Below are 17,793 nucleotides of genomic sequence, written 5' to 3' on the forward strand. Positions count from 1 at the left end.
TACTGAGAATTTAAAGGAACTTAAGAGATGATTTGGCCACACAAAGTTCTAAACAAAATGTATAAAAAAGATTCAGCAATTGGATAAAGCTATTAGGAGATGATGACGTTTGTCATTAGAAAAAAGCAGAAACAAATCCTGCTGAAGTGATTATGGGGCATTTGAATTCCTCAGTCACTCTGGTAACTTCAACAGAGCTTCCGAAATGTGCCTCCTCCCCTACATTCTCGCATTAATTACATATTTTACTAGTCTGCTTTACAAAATGATGATCCATGTGACACTCACTCATTGTGGTTTTAATGTGTGTTTAGGCAATCTGATCTTGTTATAAAACTATCTGAATATTGTAATGACCTTTAATACAATGTGACAACCTGGCTAATGGGCAGACACTTCTGAGGCAGGTGGTGTACAACACAGATAATTATTCCTTCTTTGCAGTAGATGCAGATGTGTATTCCACTTACGTGTGTGCATGCCCAGTGCACCGGAGCTGGAGACTTTTGCCTAGCATTACCTGTAGAGGGGTGGTGCTCATGCCTCATGGCTATAGCCCTTCCCCAGGCTATATGAGGTGGTGCTACCCGGACCTCCCTCAGTTTCTTCTTACCACCCGGGGCTGGAGTTGGAGCTCCGTGTCGTTGTAACCTCACAACCTTGCAATTAGTCTTAGCCTAGCTTTTATTGTATTTAGTTAGTATTAGTGTTAGTTAGTTTAGTATGTTAGTTCTAGTAGTATTTCTCTCCCTGGTGATGCCCTCACCGGGGTTCAAACACTGTCCTTCGTGTGGGGGAGCGATCTGTAACAGTGAACCCGACACACGGTGCCTGCTTTGTCTTGATGAGGCCCACCTCAAAGAGCATTGTTCTATCTGCAGATCATTCAAGAAATGGACTCAGGTGGCCCTGGACCTTTTCCTGAAGCAGCACCTGCTCAAACAGGCCATGCAGCCTGATTCTGTACTGACGCCCTCGTTGGGCTGAAGATCACCCCTGGGCTCTGAGAGTGCAACTGTTTCGCATTCAGGAGCAGGTGCCTCTCCAAGAAGGTGAAGTAGCCATTACCTGTTGACTGTGCTGAGGAAGAGGTCACATAAGACTAATCGAGACCACCACAAGTCTTGGGGTGACTCTCCTTCCTCCCCCAAGAAGAGCACAGACCAGCATGGTGCCAGCAGCGGCAGATAGGATGGCGTGGATACCTCTACTGTTGACTCCGGTTCTGGCCTTTGGGCGCCCATTGAATCCGGTACCAACGAGGGAGATGCTGGTACCAACTCTGTCCATGTCATCAGTGTACGAGGCAGCCACAGACCTCCTCTGCCTTTCGGCTCTGACCTTACCATTGGTCCCGGACTGTCCCAGGGTTGCACATCTGTAGCCTCTCTGATAGAGTGAGCTGCTGAACCTTAGCGTCTGTTGGCACAGCGTCCCAGTGGTCCAGTATTGGTGGTAGAGACGGTATCAGCATCAGTATAGGGGACCCCCGGTACCAGGAACCTCTTTGGCTCCTCTGCAGCGGCGCCACATGTGCTTCCCTGGCTGCTTTCTTCACCCTCTCCATTGGTGTGCTCGGGTGCTCTGCTGTTATTCACATCAGGATCGACGCTGCCTTTGGCACTGGGATGTTGGATACCAATGGTATTGCCTCCATCTGAAGCATTGCTTCCTGCCTCGTTCTGGGCAATGGACCAATTGGATCTCCTCCTTGCTCCCTCTGGTCTCGCTCTGCCCTTGTCACCGGGATCTGAGTCTCTTCTGTGTCCGAAGTGAGGTCGTCATCCTCCCGCTCTGCATGATCCAACGAATGCAAAGGCTGCTAATGGATTGTTATGGTTCCCAATATTGGCATGTTCCCATTGTCAGAGGCTGGGTTTGTACTGGCCACCAATGCCCTGTCCATATCAGTGGCCCCCTTGGAATCAGTGGGACACCCCCTCATTCGCAGAGGTCCCGCTCTTCATCTTGTTCAAAGGCAAAATCACCCACCAGATCTGCAGTTGTGTCTGCAGATCAATCACAGGCTGAGACACCAGCTATCTTCCTCCCTGTGGAGCCTGCAGTACCCTCTTGTGTGGGTACATCATCCCTGGGGCAAGATCTGGCCTTGGCTCAATTAAGAGCCTCGTCCTCATCTCCGGATGAGGCTGCATTATCAGGTCCATCCTCCTCTTCGATACCAGAGGACTTTAAGGCATATCAAGACCTTTTACACCATTTGGCCGCATCCTTGGGCATCCAGGTGGAGTTGCTGCATGAGAGCACACCCAGTTGGTGCACATTTTGTAGTCATCTGGCCCTGAGAGAGTTGCCCTCCTGATCAACAATGTGCTTCTGGAACTGGCTAAAATCCTTTGGAGTACTCCAGCCTCAGTACTGGCAGATGGACAAGTGCTATTTTGTTCTGGTTCAGGTATTTTAAGGGTTCTAGTCACATCTGGCCCCAAATTCCCTGGTGATGATAGCAGTAAATGATAGGGCCCAGCAGGGCAGACTCAAGCCCACCTCCAAGGACAGAGATTCTAAGCGGTTGGATCTTATGGTTAGGAAAGTTTACATGTCCTCATCCTTCCTGCATTATCTCAGAATAACTGATTCGCTGCCCTCCAGGACATCTACTTCATGTGGCAATTCTGCTGAGCCACAGGACGTTTCTTCACTTCATTGTAGGACAGTGCCATTTTTCAGTACACAGTCCTGCCTTTTGGCCTCCCTTCTGCTCCCCGAGTCTTCACCAAGTGCATGGTCATGGTTACCGCATATCTCAGGAGACAGGGAATCCACATCTTCCCATACCTCGATGACTGGTTACTGAGGGGCAGATCCAGAGAGGAAGTTCTTGCTCATGTCAGCACCACATTATGCTTGTTCGACCCTCTGGTTTTCATTCTAATAACCAAAAAGTCAACCTTGGCTCCCACTCAAAAATTGAGCTTATTGGGACCTTGTTAAATTCCACAAGGTGGAGAGTGTTCCTACTGATTGACCATTTTCAGGCAATTCAACGTCTCTGTTCAGTCTGCAGTCCCAGCCTTCTGTGACACTCCAGGCATGTCTGAGCCTGTTGGGCCACATGTCCGCTTGCGAGCAAGGGGTCCAGTTTGCGAGCTGCGTCTCCACCCCCTTCAAATGTGACTCAAGACAGTCTATCACCCCAACCTTCATCCACTGGACAGGCTGGTTTGCCTCCCTCTGCAGTGGTGGATGTGCCACAGAATGTTATTACCAACACTTTCCTGCTGGGTTGGGGAGTGCATTGGGGTTGCTGAATGTACAGGGACGCTGGTCGGAATGGGAGGCCTTGCTCCATATCAACATGCTGGAACTTCGGGCCATCCACAATGCATGGTGTGCTTTCCGAGACCATATCAGACACTCAGTGGTTCACATACTCACTGACAATACCACCATGATGTAATATGTGAACAAACAAGAGGGAGCACACTCCAGGTGTGGTCAATCATGAGTGGTCCCTGAAGATGAGTGTGCTCCGGGTCATCTTCACAGTGTGGGGCATTCCCATGATCAACCTATTTGCCACAAGAAAAAACTGGAAATTTTGCCTGTTCTGGTTTCAGGGGGCCTCATTCTGGGCTCCCTCTCTGATGCCTTCCACTGCAGCTTGTGATTGACTCTCCTGTACGCCTTTTCCTCCAAAATCCCTCAAGTCATTCTCAAGTTCAAAGCAGATTGGACCAAGCTTATCCTGATAGCCCTGGGAGGGCCGAGACAGTGCTTGTTCTCCAAACTTCTTGCACTTATGATTCAGCCTTCCACACCAGTTCCCCCCATTCTGACCTGCTCACTTAGAACTATGGCCATGCTTGCCATCCCGTGCTTAACTCCTTGCATCTCACGGCACGGCGGCTGCATGGTTGAATGAAGAAGAAGAGCAGTGCTTGGTGGCTGTCCAAGAAGTCCTATTCAACAATAGAAAGTGTTCTACGAGGATGGCTTACTTAGCAAAGTGGAAGAGGTTTTTGGTGTGGTCCTTCATCTGCAGGATCCAACTGGCCCAGGCTTCTATTCAGGATATCTTGGAGTACCTGTTACGCCTTCAGAAATCTGGACTTGCAGTTAGTTCACTGAGAGTGCATCTGGCTGCAATATCAGCGTTTCATCCTCCTATTCCGTACAAATCAGTCTTTGCCAATGCTATGGTGATATTTCTAAAAGGGCTTCTCCATTTATACCCTTCAGTCCAAGAACTGGTCCCCCAGTGGGACTTAAACATGGTTTTGGTGGCTCTAATGGGCCCTCCATTCAAGCCCCTAGCATCCTGTCTGCTGCCCCTCTTGTGTCAGAAAACCGCATTACATCTGCATGGTGGGTGTCTGTGTTGCAGGCTGTAATGGCAGGGCCTCCTTACACACAGTTCTCCAAAGACAAGGTAACCTTATGACCATACCCAAAGTGGTCTCTCACTTTCATGTGAACCAGGCAATGTATTTACCTGTGTTCTTCCCTTAGCCTCATTCATCCCCTGAGGAACAGCGCCTCCATACTTTTGATGGTAGATGATGTCTAGCCATTTCGTGCTTCACTTCATCTGTTTGTGTCATTCGCAGACTGCATGAAGGGGCAAGCGGTTCTCTTCACAAACCATCTCTAGATGGATAATATCCTGTATGAAGGCTGCATATGATATAGCTTTGGCTATGCCCTCCCACGCCCCAGCCAATATGAGCTCATTTGATGAGAGCGCAAGCAGTGTCGATAGTGTATCTCAGTGACATTTCCATGTTGGATGTTTTCAGGGTGGCCACCTGGTCATCCATTCATACATTTTTGGACCATTATGATATCACATCTTCCAGAGTGGACACAGGCCTTAGTAGGGTGGTCCTGTGATCCCTATTTCGGTAGACTCTGCGCCCCCCACTTCCTGAACAGGGTACTGCTTGTGAGTCACCTAAGTAGAATACACATCTGCATCTACTTGAAGAAGAAGAAACAGTTGCTTACTGTAACTGTGGTTCTTGGCATTGTGATGCAGACATGTATTCCACAACTCATCCTCCATCTCCTTTCATGGGCTTTCGGTGCAAAGGAACTGAGGGGGATTGGGGCAGTGCCACCTTACATAGCCAGGGGAGGGACCACAACCATGAGGTGCAAGGTCTGCCCCTCTATGGGTACTGCTAGGCAAAAGTCACCAGCTCCAGCACACTGGGCACACATACACCTAAGTGGAATACACGTCTGCATCATATCTCAAAGAACCACAGTTACAGTAAGTAACCGTTTCATCTTGTTGCAGGACAGGAATTCATAGTGATTCAGAATGAGGTCTCAAGGTATTGAGTAAAGGTTTTGCTACTTTGTCAGTTACAATTGCTTAAACGTGAATTTACTTTTCTTTAAACATTAGGAATGTAGGACTTGTCATACTGCATCAGACCTGTATTCCTTCCAGGCAGTCCCCTGTCTCCAACTGTGTCCAGCACCAGATGCTTCAGAGAAAGTTGCAAGAAGCCACACAGAAGGCAGGCAGATGTGGGGTAATCTGTACCCCCTATCCTAAAGGTCTCCTCCTATTCCTAATAGCTAGGGATTGGTTTATGCCCTGAAACATGAGGTTTTATCCCTGCTCCAATAATCTTTTTGTTAGCATTTAACTATTATAACCATGAATATTTTTGTTATCCATATAAACATCAAATCCCTCTTTGAATCTTCCTAAATTCTTGGCCTCAACAACATCCTGTGGCCATGAGTTCCACAGTCAAATTACATGTGTTATGAAAAAGTATTTCTTTTTCAGTTTTGATTTGGCATCTTTCAATTTTGTTGAATATCCCCTTCTCTTTCAAAGTGTAACAAGCAGTGGCCACATGCATACACCCACAGCAGTCATAAGTGTGAATCGAAGCCAGGACCTTCACCCCCAAGAGTGCAAACCACTGCAGCTCGAGCTAAAGAATATCTCCTTTTATCTGAGGATAAGTAGCAGGTTATTATACTTGCGGAGGCCAGTCACTAGAAGAAGATGCACATGCATACTTAAGTTAGTTTATTACAAGATCACCCACTCTTTCTTTTTCCTGAGAGTTCTTGTTGCAAGCAGAAATGTTCATTACACAAATGCTCACCTGTCTTGTTCAGAGAAGCAGATATTACAAGATACCTCGTTAAAAAACATAATGCCAAATTCTTCCCTCAAGAACATCCGTACAACTTAATTGAGTTCCCTGGTGCTGCCTGGGTGCTAACAGGAATAGAATTTGATCCAGTAATACTCTCAGTTGTGCACATTAGTGTAAATAAAAAGCCATGAGAAAGAACTTGCATTTTTCTGTGGCAGATCATTGTAAACGTTCTAGAAGAGTTACAAACATGGGTTGTTTTTTAACAAGAATATATCTGTTAATTACTTATTATTAATCACAGCAGTCACACAGGAGTAATAATTCTGGAAGAGATGCAAGAACTATTCTGTTCTTCAGCAATCTAGTTAGTAAAAGAAATGTTGAAAAATTGCTTTATAGCCCTGGGACCTTTTTTCGGCATACTCTGCTCTCCACCACTCCCAAAATTGATGGGTCTTATGAAAGGCATTATAATGAAGATGGATTTGAAGTGCTCATTTTCATCTTTTTAGGTACTGAGCAAGTAGTTATGTGAAACCACTCTTTTTTTTTTTTTCAACTCAGTAAGTCCAGAAATAGGCTGACCTTCTGAAGCAGAGTCTATATATATTAAAATTTTTATGCATAACAGTCAACTTCCTCCCACATTTTCTGATCCAGTTAACATTTTTATGGCACCAGAGAAAACAAATTAATATTTATCACTTTATATAGCGCTGTATGAATTATCAACAGTGGTATTTTATTTATGCTTTTAATGTGGCTGTAAACTCCATTCCCAGGTTAGACCTTACTAGATAAGATGCTGGACTCTCTACTACTTAAACTAAAACTTTACCCCATCTGGACTTTTTTGTGTACATTGAAGATTGCATTATAGAAATAATAGAAATGCAGAACTGGAAAAGACTTCAAGAGGTCGCCTCGTTTATCTCCTCCTCCCCGCCCCCAGGCTGGGGTATGATTAAATATACGTAGACCAGCCCTGCATAGATGTTTGTCTAACCTGTTCTAACCTGGGGATGTGCTAGCCTGACCCACTTCTGTGTGTTTCTTTAACTCTAAATCTGAAATTACTAAGAAAATATCGGGTACATGATACACACCTGTTATCTGAAGGAAGGATTTCGCCCTGTCTCCTTTGCCACTAGCAATGCCACTGTACAGCACTATGAGTTATTTGATTTAAAGACCCCTTACTTACTGTACTTAAAGTATGTTCTGGTCTTTGCCTTCCAATGTGTGCTGTCCAGCATACCCGATATTTTGATGAAGCACGGCAAAACAGCTATTTCCAAATGGAAGTCCTACCTAACCGATCAACTTTTCAGTGCACTAGCAAGAGTGCTACGTTTTTTCTCACTGGGGACAGTCAAATTAAGAGTGTTTTCTAAAAATCTTAGTTCCAAATCCCCCAAAAGATCAAAATGTCAGGAATTCAGAATTGGAATGGCCACTTGCAACTGTATTCATTTTTCTTGATTTTTCTAAGCAGATATTTTGGAATTAAAGCTCCTTCTTCCAAAGAAGATTAGCCTTAAATCTATGTTCTTGTCAGTGAAATGACAGGAACATAGGGAAATCTGGGAATTGCTGCTGGTCCTTTGCTGGGCAAAATTTGTGGACTAATAGTTTATTTGATGAAAAATGCAATTTTGGTCAACCCAAAACAATTTGTGAATTTCATACTATTCAGGAGCGCCACCAGCTTTTTTGCTGCCCTAGGCAGCGGAAGGTCCTGCCCCCGAAATGCCGCCCCCAACAGAGGCGGCGGAAGGTCCCGCCCCCGAAATACCGCCGACGACCAGGGCAGCCGAAGATCCGGCCGCTGCGGTCGCCGCCCCCCAAATATTAGCACCCTAGGCGACCGCATAGGTCGCCTAATGGGTTGCACCGGCCCTGCTACTATTAGTTTCAACCATGAATGGTGATAATGCTGCCCACCTCCCTTATAACTTTTAATCCAGTACAGAGGGTACTTACTTGGGTTGTGGGAAATCCCAGCTTCCAATCCTTGCTCTGGAACAGACTTGAAATGGACCTTTTCAATTCACTGAAACATTCCAGGGTTAGATCCCAAGCAATTTATTTATTGATTGATTTTCCTGGAACTGCCACTGGACTGAAAAATTAGTTATTTGCCCAGTTTTACTGTACATTCCTCTCATATATGTCTTACACCATGCTGCAGTATTTTAAGTGTAGCGAAGCCCCAAGTTCTAGAACTGTTTTTTCACAAAAGCCTGGGAATGGACAACGAACAAGGCCTGACACCTAAGGGCAGGGCCGATGAGAGGCGGGGGGGAAGCCAGTACAAATTACCGGGGTCCAGTGGTCCGGAAGGGGGCCCGGGGCCCGGCTTCCCCCCACCTCGTCGGGCCTTTTTAGCCAGTCTGCCCTTGCTGGGGGGCTCGAAAAAATTCCGGAAGGGGGCCCCGCCCTTGCTGGGGGGCCTGCAAAAATTCCGGAAGGGGCCCCACCCTTGCTGGGGGGCCTGCAAAAAAATTTTTTCACTGGGGCCCGAACCCGCTCTCGGTGGCCTGCCTAAGGGCATACACTCAGAGAGACCAGGAAAGAGACAGACTTGCGGGTAGCCCTTTAACCATGATACTAGGAAGAACAAGAGGAAGAAGGTGATATTTAATTGAAATAGAAGTGTTACTTAGCCATTCTTGAGTATGGCTGGACAATTAGCCAAGGGGGGAGAAAATGAGAGTGCAGTATTATCTGGGAGTTTTCAAACAAATTGTCCAGATCAGCAGTTTAGATGGGAACAGATCCAATAAGCATGTCACGTTATTTGTAGATTTGAGCATATACATTTACAAAAAGACGCAGCTTTCCATAGCCCTGTAATGTACATCTGAATTGAATCATGAGCTCAGCTATCACTAGAATGTTCCCACAGCATCTTTAAGTTATTAGTAACCCCTAGCTAAAAGCCAGCATGAAGAGAGCAGCATATCTATCATTCATTGTTTATCAAATAGGGCTGTTGATTGATCACGTTAACTCATGCAATTAACTCAAAAAAATTAATCCTGATTAAAAAAATTAATTGCAGTTAATCACAGTTTTAATCGCACTGTTAAACTATAGAATACCAACTGAAATTATTAAATATTTTGGATGTTTTTCTACATTTTCACATATATTCTATTCTGTGTTGTAATTGAAATCAAAGTGTATATTACTTTTTATTACAAATATTTGCACTGTAAAAATGATAAACAAAAGAAATAGTATTTTTCAATTCACCTCATACAAGTACCATAGAGCAATCTCTTTGTTGTGAAAGTGCAATTTACAAATGTAGATTTTTTTTGTTACATAACTGCACTCAAAAATAAAACAATGTAAAACTTCAGAGCCTACAAGTCCACTCAGTCCTACTTCTTGTTCAGCCAATCGCTAAGACAAAGAAGTTTGTTTACATTTACAGGAGATAACGTTGCCCTCTTCTTATTTACAATATCACTAGAAAGTGAGAACAGGCATTTGCATGGCACTTTTGTAGCTGGTATTGCAAGGTATTTACGTGCCAAATATGCTAAACATTCATATGCCCCTTCATGCTTCAGCCACCATTCCAGAGGGACATATTTCTATGCTGATGACACTCGTTAAAAAAAATGTGTTAATTAAATTTGTGACTGAACTCCTTGGGGAGAATTGTATGTCCCCTGCTCTGTTTTACCCACATTCTGCCATATATTTCAAGTTATAGCAGTCTCGGATGATGACCCAGCACATGTGGTTCATTTTAAGAATACTTTCACTGCAGATTTAACAAAACACAAAGAAGGTACCAATGTGAGATTTCTAAAGATAGCTACAGCACTCATCCCAAGGTTTAAGAATCTGAAGTGCCTCCCAAAATTGGAGAGAGACAAGGAGTGGAGCATGCTTTCAGATGTCTTAAAAGAGCAACACTCCGATGCGGAAACTACCCCTGGAATGGTTGTTGAAGCATGAATGTTTAGCATATCTGGCGCATAAATCTCTTGCAACGCCGGCTACAACAGTGCCATGAGAACGCCTTTTCTCCCTTTCAGGTTACATTGTAAACAAGAAGCGGGCAGCGTTATCTCACGAAAATGTAAACAAACTTGTTTGTCTGAGCGATTGACTGAACAAGAAGTAGAACTGAGTGGACTTGCAGGCTCCAAAATTTTACATTGTTTTATTTTTGAATGAATTTTTTTTGTACATAATTCTACATTTGTAAGTTCAACTTTCATGTTAAAGAGACTGCACTAAAAGCAGTCATTACTTACGTACTTGTATTAGGTGAATTGAAAAATACTATTTCTTTTGTTTTTTTACAGTGCAAATACTTGTAATCAAAAACAAATATAAAGTGAGCATTGTACACTTTATATTCTGTGTTGTAATTAAAATCAATATATTTGAAAATGTAGAAAACATCCAAAAACATTAAAATAAATGGTATTCTATTATTGTTTAACAGTGTGATTAATCACGATTACTTTTTTTTAATCGCTTGACAGTCCTATGTTCAAATGCTTTCAAATTTGGCTTGCTGAATAATCCTTGTGTCCCTTGAAACACCTCCATTGTAATTTTCCTGGATTCCACAGAAATCTGCCATTTGGCAGAAGACCTCTTACCCATAGAGATTCCTTTGGCTGAAAGAAAGCTAGAGTTAACCCTCAAAGGGACAAAGTAGAAGAAGGCATGTCAGGAAACGCACTTATAAGTGACCTCCCCTTTCGTTTCCCAGTGTGCTTTTCTTGAGAATAAATGAAAAATGGAGAGCAAACATTTGTGACTGAAATGTTAGTGGAACAGGGTATTCTTCTCTCACAACAATTTCTCTCCCTCCTGGAGGTAGGAACCACACGGTCTTCAACTTTTCGGAGTTACTTCCAGAGGTGGAAACAACGAGGAGTCCTTGTCACACCTTAGAGATTAACACATTTATTTGGGCATAAGCTTTCGTGGGCTAAAACCCACTTCATCAGATGCCTGGAGAGAAAAATACAGTAGGCAGATATAAATACACAGCACATGAAAAGATGGGAGTTGCCTTACCAAGTGGGGATCAGTGCTAGCGAGCCAATTCAATTAAGATGGAAGTGACAAGAAGGGGTGAATACCAAGGGAGGAAAAAATCACTTTTGTAGTGCTAATGAGTCCAATGTAATCAAGGTGGCCCATTTCAAACAGTTGACAAGAAAGTGTGAGTATCAACAGAGAGAAATTAGGTTTTTTTTTAGTGACCCATCCACTCCCAGTCTTTATTCAGGCCTAATTTGATGCAGTTATTAAACTTTTAATAAAATACTAATAAGTAACAGTTTATATGTTTAAATAATAAAAATGACTGACAAAACAGAACATGTGAGTAATATTGAGTGGTTATGATGTGAGTCATGAGAGTAGAGCATGTATATAACTATACTAATTCTAGCCCAAATGGTGTGGTTTCAAACTTTAGGGTTGTTCAAATCTCTGGTTTGGGTAAGGCCCATCTCTCGACTTCATGGAAGCTTTTTCTCGATGTGCTGGAGCTCACATCAATACACTTGTAATAAGTTAAAAATACACTGTGCTGTCCTTGCTGTAATCCTATTATTTGCTTTAGATGAGTGTTATTTCAACATGGTGTTATTACTGAGAGAGGCGATTTTTCTTTAACAAAACTCATCAGGGAGAATGGCATATATTTCAGTGGGGCCATACACTTTTAAAGGAGTCATTACCTACCACTGTGGCCTGTCAGAAAAAGGTTGTTGCTGGTGCCTGAGTTTGTACATGAGTAATAATGCAGTTCTGAGAATCTGGTGGCTTTATCTCTGCTTCTATGTCTTGAGTGGAACGTGCCTTGAATGCTGAAGGCTTTTGTGCTTTTGATTCCTGAAACCCACTTTATTAAGTTGTGCTGCATTAAAAAAATGTGTGAGTGTGTGCATGTATGTGGAAAATTCATACCCTTTAGCATTGATGGACAGGGAGCAGTGACTTATAAGGCATCCAGAACTTGCTGCTTATGCTGGAATTTCTCGCTGAAAGCTAAAAATGGTATCTGCAGTGTTCCTGAGAGCAGCAGCTCAGGCCTGATCTAAGAAATCAGTTGAGTTAATCCTTCACAGCTTCTCACTGTGGCTTATAAAGTTCCAGTCCCTTGGTAAAGCAAAAGCAGAAATCACATCCAGTACAAATAAGCAACATTTATCTATAACAGGAAATCCTGTCCTCACTACACACTGAAAAATGACAGCTGTTTCCATATGCAAAGTCCTTTTGAACTTGGAACTTGCTTAAAATTATCAAAGTTGGACATTCTATTTGCCATGCTGCCTCCAGCTTCAGTGTTTTGCACATATCATCTTTGTCATGTACTTAAGGCAGTGGGGACTGATGGCTTCTCAACACTTCCCAAGAGCAGCTCAGTTCCTTCCAGAATCATATAACATGGTTATAAACAGTAATTTGTGCTTATTTTGCACAGGATATTGCAGGTGCAAAATTAGAAGCTGGGATGGGATGTATATATAAGAAAGGTAGGGCTAGCCCCGCCCCTTTGACCCTGTCAATCTTGACTGATAGGGAGGAGGCCTTCAAAAGGGAGGAAGTTGCAGTCCACACCCGGGGGTGCAAAAGGAAGATTGCCCTAAGCAGCAGACTGCAGGAGTGACTCCTGAACCCGTGGAGGGAACTCCTAGCCAGGGGACGTGAAACACAACCCTGAGGAGAGTACAGCGGACTCCCAGGGTAAGATGGACAGGTTGAGCGTGACTCAACTTTCCCCCTATGCTGGTGTTGGATCATTGGCAGCACTGTAGACTTGCAGACCCCCCTCTTTGCTGGGAACACAGGGAGGGAATATCCCTGAATATGTTAGCGCTTGTGGCTTTAATTGATCCCCCATCTGGAGAACTTAAGAAGGCCCACAAAATGCAGAGCAACCCCCTGGCAAATAGTAAGGAAGTGAGGCCTGTGTTGGAACACCCAGGATCGGTAACTAGACGTGGTCAGTTCCTTCCACCCTCTGGGGAGGAACCACTGACGACTCTGTTACAGGATCTCTTTGAAATTTGGTTTGGTAGTTTTTGTGATTGATTCTCTGAATCATTAAGCTACAGATGGTGTTTAATATATTAACAGTTCACCTCCATAAATAGAGGACAGAAGATAACTGGAAGTTTAGACTTTGGTGGTAAGCAATTGCAACTTTAACGTAAGTGGAGTTACACAGGCATACACCAGTTCTGAATTTTTACTCTTACATTTATTTAGTTGTTAACTAGTAATGAGCCTACTTAAAAAGGAGTGATATGCAGAAGAGCTATTTGAAAATTTTTGCATTATTTTTTGTCAAAAATGGCCTTTTTAAAAAATGAATCGTCGTTTTTTTAAAAAAAGACATCGATGTTGGAAATTTTCTATTTGCAAAATTTTCCATGGTATCTTTTAAATTTTTTTTTTCCAAAATAATGTTAAAATTCTTATCCACAGATTTGTTTACTGAAAATCAGTTTATTGATGAGCAGATGGTTTTAATAATTTTCTTAGATGAGGCCTGAGTGCTCTCAGGAAAATGACAGTGACCATTTTTAGCCTTCTGTGACAAAATCTAGCATAAGCAGCAAGTTCTGGATGCCCTATAAGTCACTGCTTGCTATCCATCCATCTGTATTTTTATAAGCTATCATATGCCGGTGGCATGTCCATTATGATAATGGTGTGCCCATTATTTTAACAGTGTGTAAATCTATTCATTTTTTTAAAAAGCCATCAAACTCATTGATGGCAACCTTATTTCAAATACGGTGCTTCTAAATGTCACTTAGAACTTTGGGAGAATCCAAATATGTCCTAGTAATACTTTGTAGTTGACACATTCAGTCACTTTCTGAGGGCAAAATATCTCTGCCGAGCAACTTTGGGGCATATCCTCAGCTAGTGTAAATTGTCATAGTTCCATTGAAATCAAGGTGAAGGTAGGTCGATTCATTGAAGACAGCAGGACATGTTGGGTTCTCCATGGATTCTACTGTCTTTCTTTACAATTTCGGTTGCCCCGGAAATAGTTGTCCAAAGAGAGAAGACCCTCATGTGGAACTTGACTGTTCTTCCATATATGAATGAGAATCCATGCTGGTATAGTGGAAGGATGTTGAAGTGGAGAAGAATGACAGAGCTTGAGTAGAGTGACAAGGTGACTAGAGTGGTGAAAGAAGGCTGTGGTAAGGATAGAGAACTGGATTCTCCTTAGTGGAGAGAAGAAGGATGTCAATAATAGCAATTATCTTTGAAAAGTCATGGAAGATGGGAGACATTCCAGACGACTGGAAAAGGGCAAATATAGTGCCCATTTATAAAAAGGGAAATAAGGACAACCCGGGGAATTACAGACCAGTCAGCTTAACTTCTGTACCTGGAAAGATAATGGCGCAAATAATTAAGCAATCAATTTACAAATACCTAGAAGATAATAAGGTGATAAATAACAGTCAGCATGGATTTGTCAAGAACAAATCGTGTCAAACCAACCTGATAGCTTTCTTTGACAGGGTAACAAGCCTTGTAGATGGGGGAGAAGCGGTTGATGTGGTATATCTTGACTTTAGTAAGGCTTTTGATACTGTCTCACATGACCTTCTCATAAACAAACTAGGGAAATACAACCTAGATGGAGCTACTATAGGGTGGGTGCATAACTGGTTGGAAAATCATTCCCAGAGACTATTTATCAGTGGTTCACAGTCATGATGGAAGGGCATAACAAGTGGGGTCCCACAGGGATCATTTCTGGGTCCGGTTCTGTTCAATATCTTCATCAATGATTTAGATAATGGCATAGAGAGTATACTTATACAGTTTGTGGATGATACCAAGCGGGGAGGGGTTGCAAATGCTTTGGAGAATAGGATTAAAATTAAAAATGATCTGGACAAATTGGAGAAATGGTCTGAAGTAAATAGGGTGAAATACAATAAGGATAAATGCAAAGTACTCCACTTAGGAAGGAACAATCAGTTGCACACATACAAAATGGGAAATGACTGCCTAGAAAGGAGTACTGCAGAAAAGGATCTGGGTGTCATAGTGGATCACAAGCTAAATATGAGTCAACAGTGTAATGCTGTTGCAAAAAAAGCAAACATCATTCTGGTATGTATTAGCAGGAGTATTGTAAGCAAGACACGAGAAATAATTCTTCCGCTCTACTCTGCACTGATTAGGCCTCAACTGGAGTATTGTGTCCAGTTCTGGGTGCCATATTTCAAGAAAGATGTGGACAAATTATAGAAAGTCCAGAGAAGAGCAACAAAAATGATTAAAGGGCTAGAAAACATGACCTATGAGGGAAGATTGAAAAACATGGGTTTGTTTAGTTTGGAGAAGAGAAGACTGAGAGGGGACATGATAACAGTTTTCAAGACATAAAAGGTTGTTACAAGGAGGAGGGAGAAAAATTGTTGTTCTTAACCTCTGAGGATAGGACAAGAAGCAATGGGCTTAAATTGCAGCAAGGGCGGTTTAGGTTGGACATTAGGAAAAATTTCCTAACTGTCAGACTGGTTAGAATTGCCTAGGTTGTGGAATCTCCATCATTGGGGATTTTTAAGAGCAGGTTGGACAAACACCTGTCAGGGATGGTCTAGCTAATACGTAGTCCTGCCTTGAGTGCAGGGGGCTGGACTAGATGACCTCTCGAGATCCCTTCCAGTTCTATGATTCTAATATAAGGATGCTGCAGCTGGAAGGACAGAGAGAGTATGACCTGGTGGTATTGCATGCGAGGGAGCACAGTAAGAAGTCTGTTTAACCTTGCACTCTAATCTTCCTGAATATAAACTTGTCCAATTTGTGCATGTTGGAACACATGCTCTCATTTTGTCATGTGATCTGCTCTCTCTGGACTGTAGAAATTCCAGTTGTTGACAGATTCGGACAGAACATCCTCATTTTTCCTTGAACCATATGTGCTGGCAAATGTGGTTGCTGGTCAGGTATGATGATATTCCTTCTCCCCTCCAGGCAGAGTTCCAAATAAACTTTGTGGACACAGCAAGAGCCCTCCACACAACACCTCTGCCAATCTGGAGCCTTCTGCTTGGGCACAGTACAGATATTAAGATGAATTTAGACCATACATACATCTGCTTGAAACTCTTCTTTGATTTTCTGCAAAAGTTTTTTCATAGCTAGTGTGTCCCAGAAAATACAAGAATTTGACTATTTAAAATTATCTTGCCTTAGTCTGGAAATAGCTCAGAAGTCATAACCTCCTCTTTTATGACTTTATTCACTTAATTCATGTCTTTTATTCTGGGTAGTGACTAAGCAGGAATCTTTGGACAAGTATCTTTGAAATGGGCTATCTTCCTTGTTCTTCTCTGCCTGCATCATTCAGTTGTTACCTTGATACAAATGCAGACATAGTTCCTCCTGAGTTGGTACTCTCTGATGGCTCTTTTGTAGGAATCTTGGAACCACCTCTCTATGAAAATTGGAGAATTTTAAAAGAATTTTGTCAGGAACTTGCCCCTGGGCAAGTCAGTGGCCTGGCATTCCTATCCCTACAGAATGCACTAGTTCCCTGTCTATGACTTGCATTTGGTTCAGTATAATTTCAATATGCCTGCCTGATGCCAGCAGGTTTTAGTTGTAACTTTAATTACTGTTTTATCCATTACCTCAACCAAATTAAGTTTAGAGTCTGTCCATTCTTATTTTCTTCTGAATTTTAGTTAGACTGACACTATGTATTTGATTTCTACGTAACTGTTTGTCCAACCTGAATTGCTATTACATTTATTTTGTAAATATATCATTATATAGCTGCAGGGTATGCAACACTGTACAATGAATGGATCAAAGCCACACAGATATCACTATAAACATATATAAATCTGAAATTTGGTCCCAAAGCAATATCAATATATGCATGAGGGTGCTGAGTATGTGTGCATACGCAGAAACCTAGATCAGTCAGTATAAATACATAACATGTAACAGGCCTTGCCTTACTTTTTTTCTGGGTTGGTGAAGAGAGAAGGGAATTAATGGATGTATTAAATGTCCTGTTGATTGTTACCATGGGCAAGATCCTGCCCCATGACTTCATCCCTGTTATGCCACTCTGGCAGTGCAAAGAAAACAGAAAGCTGCCCTAAGAGGGCAGCTATGTATTCTTTTGATTTAGGGGAATCTCTGGGTGGTGTAAAATGGGCATAGCTGGCTCTATACGACCTACTCCCCATTCCCCAGCATCAGAAACATCCCCGGTTGGACTAGGGCATGACCAGGGTAGGAGGAGCTGTGGCTAAACCATGCAGTGCTCTGGACAATTCACAGCAAAGGGGTCTCAAGAGGACCATTCTAACTGGTGTAATTTCAAGCAGCTCTTAAGCTTTGAGCCACCTTTTGAGGGGGTAAGGAGTAGGTGACAATAGAGAGTCTGAGCTGAATGTGGCTATGGGGAATCAAATAACCTTGCTGAATTTTCTCTCAAATTGTTCCATTGGGAGGTAGGATTTGTTTTCCTCCCAAGTCACAGGGGCTTGCACATAAACCCAACTGGCTCCTCTACAATTGTCTGGGGGCGAGAGTTATCCATGTGAGGCAAGTGCCCCCTATGGCCTGAACTCCTGGGAGCTGCACTGATCGGGCTCCCTCAGAGGGGAAAATCCCACATATGGAGGGTCATGTGGCACAACTGAACCAT

General features: G+C 42.8%; 1 protein-coding gene across 2 annotated transcripts in view; it reads left to right on the forward strand.

The window, feature by feature from the left end:
• Nucleotides 1-17,793, forward strand: part of SORCS2 (sortilin related VPS10 domain containing receptor 2) — an 808,645-nt gene that overhangs the window by 468,408 nt on the left and 322,444 nt on the right. The window lies entirely within an intron of this gene.

This window comes from Terrapene carolina, unplaced genomic scaffold (genome assembly GCF_002925995.2).
Source record: "Terrapene carolina triunguis isolate 2854851 unplaced genomic scaffold, T_m_triunguis-2.0 Scaffold66, whole genome shotgun sequence".
Lineage (NCBI taxonomy): Eukaryota > Metazoa > Chordata > Testudines > Emydidae > Terrapene > Terrapene triunguis.